Genomic DNA, 10,803 nt, shown 5'->3' with positions numbered 1-10,803 from the left:
TTTTTTTTTTTTTTTTTTTTTCAATGTACCAGGGATCGAACTCAGAACCTTGCACTTGTGAGGCAGGCGGCAGCACCACTGACCTACATCCCCAGCCCTTCTAGGTGGTTCTTGATCAAGTTGGGTTGACTATCACAATGGACAATCACACTGGTCTCACCTCATTAGCGCTCTAGTTATCAATTCTTGCAGGAACCTTCTCTGTTTTTAATGATACTACAAGCTCCTCCTTCCCTAACCTTGTCACTCACTGTGACTCCATGTCCTGCTTCTTCAGAAACTAGCTACAGTGTGAGAATGTTTTTGAGGAGTGGTCTTCACCATTTGTTCACCCCTTAACATCATAACTTCCATATACTTGGCACTTGAACAGTCATTGCCTAACAAACCTATAAAACAAAGGGATTTCTGAGTTCTCTGGCGCTATCTTGGAGCACAAGGCTCAGAGAGCACTTCCCACCATACCACACCATCTGCCAAGACATGGGCTCAGCAACAACAAAAGCAAGTAAACTCCTGAGGAACATGAGGCAAAAAGTGACAAAAATTTTAATTCCATTTGACCATTAGCTTGAAGCGATGTGAAGATGGTGAAGGTTTGGAGTCAGAGAGTTCTGTGTAGAAGTCCTGGCCTGACCACTTCCTCCACAGATGGTCTTACAGGTACAGTAACTTCTCTGACACTTGATTTCCCCCCTTGTACAATGGTGAACAGGGATCATAGTGAGGATAAGACATGCTGTTATAAAAGGTAGCCTTTATAAGCTCATTTCCCTTCTCCTTTTCCCTTTCCCCACTTCTCCCTTCTTTTATGAGCAAGCACACAACCATGGCTGTTACATCCGAGAGTCTCTATCCATTTGTGGCCAGTTTGGCCTTGACCTCTGGATGACCTTTTCCATTTTTCACTCTGTTTGGCATGGACTGTGGTGACCTCCTCATGGGCAGGCAATTTTTCCATCAACTTCAGCCATGGATTTTCCATGAAAGGCTGTTCACTGAACTGGAACCATTTTGGTTGTAGGCACCTAGGGTCAATTTGTCCCCACGGAAAGAAGTTGAGATGGAAATTCTTTATACTCTGTGTGTCCAGAAAGAGGGGGGACACAAATGATTAGAGCCTCCAGAAACCCATGGGCTGTAAAAGTGAGTTGTAAAAGACAGAATGGTTTATTATAGACTTTACTACTCCACGTTCCAGAAGGATACAGGGGATACATTCAGGCCACCAACTGTGTAAGGGATTTTATTGTTGGTAAGTCATATAGTGTCCCACTTTGGACAGAGCCATGCTCTCAGGGTTCAGGGGCAATGCCAAGGTTTCCTGGTCCTGGGACAAGGCTGTGTGATATTGGTAGGTTCATTAAGGGTAGACAGGCACCAGATGGAGACAGCATACCCCGCACCTCTTTGTCTTTGTATTTTTTTTTCTTCCCAGAACACTGTCCCCAACTTCCCCCATGTGCTGGACTCTTGCATTTATTAATGGAAGGCAGAAAATTAGTGGTCAAGAAAGAGCATGTGCTGAGTCAAACTGACCTGGGTTTAACCATGGCCTTGTCACCGACTAATGGGTAGAAAAGTGAGCTCTCTGAGAATTTCCCCAGCAGAACAAGATGGCTAGGATTGGTGCTCACCCAAGAGAGTGGTTATGAAGCTTTAAGGAGACAGTGCACATAAAGCATTCAGCAGATTGCACCATTCAGTAAACGAGAGCAGCATTTACACATTCTTGATTCTCAGTTTGGACTCTATCTCTTCTTTCTAACTGGTGGCCTCAACTATTCACATTCTTTAATATTCCCATGGCTTCTTGTCCACCTGTCCATGAAAGCCGTCACCACACTCTGCAGCCCCAATCAAAATCATGCAATTCAAGGCTTACACACCAGAAGCCTAGGCTGTTTTGATACCGAAGGCCTCACTCTGTGACTTCGGCCAATCTCTCTCCAGCCCCCTGCTCATGACCTGGACATGGATGTGCAGTTCATAAAATGCAGTTTATAAAACAAAGGTACTGGGCTCTGCTCTATGATTTTCTGCAACTTCACGCCCTCTCAAAATATGCACCAAATGATGACAGGATGCTAACCACCCACCTTCCCAAATCTCACACACACACACACACACACACAAGTATCTCCTTCTGGAACATTTGTTACTTATACCCCACAGAGCCTAGATCGGCCATTTTTCAAGAGTGGCACAAAGAGAATTCTCCATCTGGGGGAACAAGCGACCGATTGAAAGGGATTTCATGCCTGAATGCTCTCATTCTGCTCCCGCTGGACACCATGGCCGCTACCATTCTGTGCATGATCAAGGGAACTGGGGTTTGTCACTTGCACCAGATCCTGGCCTCTCCCAGAGAATCTCCAGAGAAGGCCTCCATGGTTACCATAGAAACGTCCTCCTTCCTGGATGCAGACCCATGGGGAGGTCCAGGCTGCCACGACCCAAGAGGGGCCTTGTTTAAACAGGAAAGAACAGACAGTTTAATGGGTAGCTTTGCAGCTCGGATTCCTGCACAGTTTACAGTAGTTGGAGTAATAAAATTCATAATGAATCTTTCTTTATTTTATTGCTAACTTTTTATATTTGTTTTCTCCTTTATTTTTCTTTTGTTTTATTTTCCTGAGCACTAACAAACTGACAGTAGGGATTAGTTTTTAAATTTTATTTCATTTTTTTAATTACTAGAGAAATAACAATTAGAAGAATTTTACTTTAGGTACATTTTTCTTACTTATTCTTCATGATATTTCCATAACACACATAATTATGTTGAGAAAATTAAGAGTCAAGAGCTTAAATTACCAGTCCAGGGATCCACAGTTATTTGTAAGAAATGGAATTTTCAAATGTGCAGCCAACTACAAATCAGCCACTCTGATATCATTAATAAGTTAGGAATTACCTACGGAATTATATGTAGAATTTTCATAGGTAAACGTCATTTGTAATTCAATCTGTACTTTGTAGGCACCTTAATGAGTTACCGGTTCAAGGAGATAGTCAAAGAAACCAATCATTAAACTTTCCTTGAAAGAGAACTGTTGTCCTTGGTTGCCTTTGGAAACTTGAGACCTCACAGCCCATCAGGAAGCAGAAACACAGCAGGGCTGAGGCAGAGGTAAGAGCTAGAGTGGCCATCAGCTACTTTATTTAGCTGGTAATAACCCAAGTGGTAGGTGTCACTACTCTCTCTGCTGTACCAGTATAGCAAGTGGAGCCATAAAAAGGTAAAATAAGTTATTGGAGGCAAAGTCAGTTTCCTCTGATCTTCAAGCTTAGGGCTTTGCTGGTACCCTATGTTCTGTTTCCCCAAAGCCAATCCTTAGAAGAAAAGTGAAGATCTATCATCTCAAGGTAAATGCAATTTCTTTAAACTTCAGAGACAGGCTGTCTATTAAGGAACTGGGCCTCAGCTACTAGCGCATTTCTGGAGTTGTGAAAAGGAGCTGGAACGCTGCAAATTGCCACCAGCAATAGAGTGGGAACCCTCCACGAATGCTCATGGAACAGAAAAACAGCAATCATCTGAAAGGCAGTTAATGAGCCTGGAAAGGTCCCGGGAAAGAGAAGCCAGCTGCAGGGAGTTACGAACTGTGAGAACAGGCTGGAGCCAAGAGGGCAGGTGATTTTGAAAGCTAGTGGAGAGTTTTATCAGGCCACAGAGAGTTTTAACTAGCAGAGACTTTCCTATACTCCAAACAGTTACTGTCTTCTACTGTGCTTATTAAGCCAAGAGTGAAAACTTTCATGTGTGTGTGCACGAAGAAGGGATGAGCAGAGGTTTGGGGCAAGGCTGCTGGATAGGACCTGGTGTTGTATCCTCCATGTCTAGAATCCACAGTAAAGGCTAACCAATGTTTGTGAAGTGAGCGAATGAGTGCATGAATGACAAACAAGGGTAAAAGACAAGTAACAGATCATAAACCTCCCTTCTACACCCAGTTACCACCAAGTAAGAAACATCGCTAGCTCCATGGGCACCCCAATCTGGCCCGTATCTCTGCCTATGCACTGCCTCATCCATGGGCCAGGACGTCCTCTCCAGCCCTTCTCCCAGAACTTAATGACATACAGATGCTTCTTTTTCCTTCCAGAACCCCGCTCTTCGCAAAGACTTCTTTCACCTCTTTGTTTGTCTTACTTTGTAAGACATCTTTTGGAGAGCAGAACAAGATTGTGCGCTCTCGCTGATGTGTATGGCCTTAGGTCCCCTTACAGTGTGAGCTCTTGAAAAGGAGAGGTCAGAGCTTTAAGTTCTTTAGCACTTGTCTTTTATTGCATTGAGAAGATGTTCGAGCTGGGGACAGTGACACATCACATGCCTGTAACCCCAGCACTCTGAGAAAATGAGGCAAGAGGATCCCAAGTCTGAGCGTAGCCTGGGCAATTTAGTAAGTGACTTATCAAGAAATCCTGTCTCAAAATCAAAGCAAAAATATAATTATAAAGGGCTGAGGTTTGTAGCTCAGCGTGAAGGCCCTGGATTCAATCCCCAGTACCACAAAGAAAATGAAAATGTGCAATGAATATTTGTAAATGAACAAGTGTATTGCAGAGTGTCAGGCAAGTTCTCGTGCTCCAGCCTGTGGCTGAGGCTGAACACAGAAAGACCTTGTGGTTGTGTAGACGGCATTGCATGGGGCTGAGGGAAGTGGGTCCAGGGCTCACATTTTCCACCACCTACTGGCTGGTTTTAGGAAAACATCATCTCCTGGTCTCGTGCTCCCTGTGCGTAACTCGAGAGGACTGGACTAGGTGATCAACACCTAGAACTTCTGGAGTTCTAGAACTTAGGGTTTTAGCAAGAGTCCAGGTACATTAAAAAAGCCTTCTCCACATCTAAGTTGTTGCTATGGAGGTCATGTCAGTGAAATCGTGCTTTGCAGAGTACTGACCCCACCAAGTACTACTAGGTCTCCCACAGAGAGGAAAGTGGAGTAGAGCACTTGAAGAGGTGGAGAAAACAGAGAACGAGGCTGTGCTGCTCACCTAATGCAAACAGGGAGCCCTGGAATGGACACATTGTGTGGGGACTGCACCGGTTAGTACCCTGTGGAGCAAATGATGCTTTAGCACATGTTTTGGGGAAGTTCTGTGCTGATGTACAGGGTGGCCTGTCCACTGCCAAGAATCTAGAGACTCCAGGTGTTGCCCCTGACTGCATTAGACTCTTCCTAAAGGAAGCTGCTAGTAACAAAGAAGAGGGGATAGGGAGGCAGAACTATAGTTCTAGGCTTGTTGTTGCCCTGGGTAACTGACTCTGAGCGCTTCCTTCTAGTGATCCAATGAATGGGGTGGGAATCAGACCTGACCTTAAGACCCTAGCAAGCCCTCAGTTTCAGGGAGAGTGAGAGAACCATGGAATGCAGTAGTAAAAAGCAAAAAGGAGTTCTGGGATTTGGGGATCATCCATTGCATACTTTACCTCACTCAGTTCTCACAGCCAGTGGAAGTGAGAGATGTTACCATTTGATAGCTGAGATGCATGGGCCTCAAAGAGAGTAAAAAATAGACCCAAGCAACTCAAATGATGAAAACAAACCCACAATGGGAATTCGGGTCTTTTGGGCCCCAAAGCTTGAACTCTACATTAAACGTTGCTATCTTAAAAGAGATTTTTTTCATTTGTCTTGACCCTGATTTTGCTGACATTGTTTAACTAGTCTACTCTGTGATCTACGAGCCTTAGTTTTCTCCTTTGTAAAATGAGAATAATGATTTCTCTATTTTCTTGGGATTATTATGATGATAAAATAAGCGTGATTTTTTCCCCTTTATTATATTTTTCTTCCCCCATTCAGTTCTCAAACCAAGGTAAACTAAAAATTAAAGCTGAATATGTCATTTGTTTTTATGTAACAGGGTCAACCCCAAGCAGGATGTTGAATGTATTTTATAGTTCCCATGATACCCTGTGAATTTTGGGAGAATATGCATACATTGTCTGTTTATTAAAATACGTAAGTCAAGGAGATGGCAATAAAAATGTAGCAATCATGTTGCTGTGTCTTTGATTGGATTTGAGCACAGCAAACCTTGCCTTTTAATTTGCATTATAAATAAAATGTATGAGAAGTATATCTTAGAGGGCCAAATACAGCCCACGTTCATTTTTAGCTGTCCCTGTTGGGGAAAACTTGTGAATAGGAGAAATTCCTGTAGTCTTCAGGATGCCTATGAGCCATGTGATTAGTTTGGGTAAAGTGACTTGGATTTTCTCAGTAAACCTCAGAAATGCAATTGACTTCCCATGTGCTTGTTTTACTGGCGAGTCAAGCCTGGTGGGAGAGTCCCATTTGACTTTGAGGTGGAAACCTTGGGATTTCAGGGCACTGTTCTCAGTGGGATTTAGGAGCCGCCTGACAGGAAGGAGATGGAAATGGATGTCCTTCAGATACCACGAGGCGGAAGTGTGTGTTATTAACATCGCTACTGCTGAGGGTAGACATGGAGGTAGGCTGCATCTTACAGCCTCGCCTGAATCTCATTTCAAACTTCTGCTTGATGCGGGCACTGTCATATGAGTGTGTCATTTCTGTTGTGAAACATTCCCAGACTGGGCAGCCCCACATTGGGAGGATTTTGTATCCTCAGCCTTCTCTCTCTCTCTCTCGCTCTCTCTCTCCCTCTCCCCCTCCCCCTCTCTCCCCCTCCCCCCTCCATCTCTTTCTTTCTTTCCTTCTTTCCTTCCTTCCTCCTATTCTTCCTTCTTCCCTTCCATCTACTCTGCCTTCTCCTCCCCTATTGTGTCTCTCCTCGCTTCTTTCCTTCCTTTTTTGTCACATTGGAGATTGAACCTATGGTTTTGTGCTGAGCTACACACCCAGCCTTTTTGATTTTTATTTTGAGGTGGGGTCTCACTAGTTGCCCTGGTGGGGGTCAAACATGTGATTCTCCTACCTCAGACTTCCAGACTGCTGGATTACAGACATGTACTGTTACACCAGAGTCTGGCATAAAATAATGTCATTCACTCTCAAACACAGTGCCTTTTCTTGCTGACACATGCATTCACCATAGTATTTAATAGAATCCCCCATGAACAGGGCCATACCTGAGCTTTCTCTGTGCTCCCAGGGTGATGCACGACCCAACACAAGGTCATGTTGAAGATAGTAACAGCTAACTTTTCTCGAATGCTTAAAGGTGTCAGGCATCCTTTCAAGTACTAAAGATGGAAGAGCTTGTTTGATCTCACGACATTTCTGTGGGGCAGAGGCTAATGACAGCTTTCCTTTCATAGATGAGGAAACCAAGGCCACATAAATAAAGTGGCTCACCCAAGGGGACCCAGAAAGCAGAGGTCAAAACTCAGACCCAGGCAGTACAGTTCCAAAGCTAGGACCTATCCAGAGGCAGAGGCAGACAGGGCTTGGGGTACAACATGTTCACTAGAGATGGCATGTGAAAGGAAGCTGGGAGAAGCAGGGCAGTGCAGGAGTGGATACTGTCCCATACGGTTGATTTAACCTGGGCTCAGAGGGTTGCAGCTTTATGTGCTACCTTGCCTGGCCTCAAGAAATGGGATCCCCTACGGAAGGGCATGACTGAAGGGAGGCAGATCCTTTCATCTAATGCAGACCCAGATGTTGCTGGTATCTGGAGGCTGTGTGTACTACACCCTTCAGAGCTGGCCAGCAAGCCCTTCCTTACAGGGAATCTGGACGGCTCATATCTGTGTCAGCCATGTATAAGAGATTGCCGCTCAGGGAAAACACGATAATCATTTGTCAGTTAACAGAATGTTTATTAATTATAATAGCTGTAATGATGGCTATAATGTAGTGAGTCATTAATCATCATTAGAATACACTGAGACTAATACTATATCATATAACCTCATTTTACCAGTAATAAAATAGAGGTTTACTGAAGTTAGACAACCTGTCCAGGATTGTCTAATAAATAAGTGGGAGAGGTATGATTCTTTCCCAAACCTTTCTCATGGCAAATCCACCTTTCTAACCTCCAGGTTAGCTTTTACTTTCAGCTTCTCTAGCACAGATACTGTACTTTCATTAATTTTGTGATCTCAAGCACCTGGTGATGCCCAACACATGGTACATATTGTATATGGATTTGTTGAATGATCAGTTCATCTTCCAATTAAAAGGCACATTTTTAATAGAAACTAGAAAAATAATTTAGTAATTTAGCAATTTTGGGGCAGCAACTTAAATTTGATAAGGCGTATTCAGCCAGAAAATGTAGTCTGATGTCTTTTCAAACCTAAAAGATGTTAATGAAAACAATGGGAGGAACAAGAGAACTCACACACACACACAAACTCAAGCAAGGAGCTTGCAGGAGTAGCTAGCTAGCACACGCGGTACATCAATCAGGGGAGGGAGAAACCACATGCTCCAATAGAGAGAGCTACGGGGAGATTTCCAGGCAGGCATTTTAGCATGCAAGTTTGTCACTGACGAATCACTACACTACTCTTGTTTCTGAAATGGGGAGGCTGTAAAGACTATGCTTGAGTTTCACTCATTGTGGGCATGCGTTAATTCTGTAAAATTTAGTTGGAGGTGAGAGCCTCCATCTAGCCAGACTGGTGGGTGGGAAGTGCAGGAGGAAGGACTCTGCCCCATAGGATGAAATCCACTGTGAGATAGACTTCCTCCTTTATGGGAAGTGCTCCAGCAGAGGCCGAGTCGGGGTACACTGTGTGCACCCTCTGGGTTGGAGAGAACACTGGGTGGGATGACTGCAAAGGTCAACACACTCTGACAGTTAGTGACTATGAAAGGCATTTTGATCCTTATTTACACTTTCAGTTTCTCACACCAGACACACTATTCAGTATTTACATGTGTGTCCTATTTATTTCACGTAAGGGTATGGCCTCAGTGTGCATCCACTTAGCTATAAATGTCTCTAGTTTCTCATCCTTTATGGCACAGTAGTACCCCATTTTATGAAAGAAAACAAACACATCTTCTTTATCCAGTTTGTTGCCAAGGTTTAGCCATTACAAACTGTGCCACTGCAAACATGGTGCACATATATCACCATGGTATGATTCCTTTAATTCCTCTGGGAAGACACCCAGCAGGGGAATAGCTGGGTCAAATGGAACCTCTAATCCTAGTTTTTCGAGGTATCTCCATATTGATTTCCACAGTGCTTGCACCAGTCATGAATTAGTCCTTAAGAATGGTAAGGGTATACACACTCCCACATAGCTAGAAGTTAAGATGAATTTGTCAATACAAAGGTGTTTTGCAAATTGTACATATCATAGTGTGGGTTCCTTAGAAAACAAAGCTTGAGACCAGGACTTTGGTGCATAATGTGGTTGTATCCTCAGTACTGTACTTAGGAAAGAGTAAGTAAAACTGATGCAATATACATACAAGGTCCCACACAGATGGTAGCCACAGCAACCATTTCTACAGAAGGGTGAGGATTTTACTGAGGATAATGAGATGCTAGGCAGAGGAAATCATATTTCAAACGTTCTCCCTGAGACAGAACATGAGTACTATCTGGGAAGGACATTATTTCTTTTAAAAATTATTATTATATTATAATTATTGATGCATATTAATTGTACAAATTAATGGCTTTCCACTGTGGCATTTCCATACATGCACACATCCAGCTTTGATCCAAGTCCCCTCCTTTCTGCCCTCTGGGGACACTGTTTGTGCTTGCAGCTGAGAATGAGAACCGAGGGAGGCTAGAGAGGCAGGCAAATTCATGAAGGCTTTTAAACCACACCTGAAGAAGCGGGGCATCTGTAAATGCCCTGAACAAGGGCAAAGCAACCCTAAAACTGTGTGCAGAAAATAAAATTGAAGTCAGTAAAAGGCCAAGAGAATAAAAAAGGTCAGAAGCAAATAAGAAAAGTACCCACAAAAAGCAGAAATGCAAGCAGGAAGGATATTCCAGCTTGAAAGCCTTGGTTTTTCTTTTTAATGCAAGATGTAAGAAAAATGAATCTGAAAGGAATTCTGCCTTTTCTTCTCTTTCTTTTTCCTTTCCTTAGCTCTTTCTCCCTCCCTCTCAGACACCAAACACATTTGAAAGGATTCACAAATTATAGATCCCATCTGACCTCCTTACTATTGGAAATTCCCCACCAGGAAGTGCATTTATAGTTCACAAGACACAGTTGTAGTGAAAGCCCAAGTTCAAATGCAGGTAGATATTTATATCGTGCACACTCCAATGACCAGCATGAAAAGATCTTAATTGCTGTTTAGGAGATATGCTCGGGAAATGAACACAGATATCAAGACCATTTTTTTAAATTAAGAAATTCTGATCCCAGTGCTGAAATAGTAAGTTCCTTAGAGTAACTTGAGGGTACAATGTGGCTTACACCTCTGTGCTTTTGTGTGTATTTTTCCCCTTACACTGAAACCCTAACAGTCTACACGGGCTGCTACTCTTAGCTACCCACCAGCCCCACCCCTCTGGATGATGTCTACATTATAATTTGTCTAGTTTACATTCCCACAAACACCCTGTAATTTCCCTAGCATTGGTAGAAGCCCAGCACACCTCGATATTCAGTGTGTATAGAAATACTCCAGGACCTTGTGAAAAAAAAAATACAGATTCTGATTCAATGGGTCTAGGGTAAGACTGAAATTCTGCATTTTTGACAAGCTTGAGGATGCTGCTATTGATGATTTCTGAATCCCTCTTGGCGTGGTAAGGTCTTAGCTTACCCTATAGTAATCATCAGTTTATTTCTCTAAATTGACTCTTAAGACCAAGGAATTTTTACTTTTCTAAAATTCCTGTGGCATAATACGTCTAACACTGAATAAGACA

Source organism: Fukomys damarensis, unplaced genomic scaffold (genome assembly GCF_012274545.1).
Source record: "Fukomys damarensis isolate Sample0158 unplaced genomic scaffold, DMR_v1.0_HiC HiC_scaffold_23, whole genome shotgun sequence".
Classification (NCBI taxonomy): domain Eukaryota; kingdom Metazoa; phylum Chordata; class Mammalia; order Rodentia; family Bathyergidae; genus Fukomys; species Fukomys damarensis.
The sequence above is the reverse complement of the archived record's forward strand: the minus strand, read 5'-3'. Positions refer to the sequence as shown.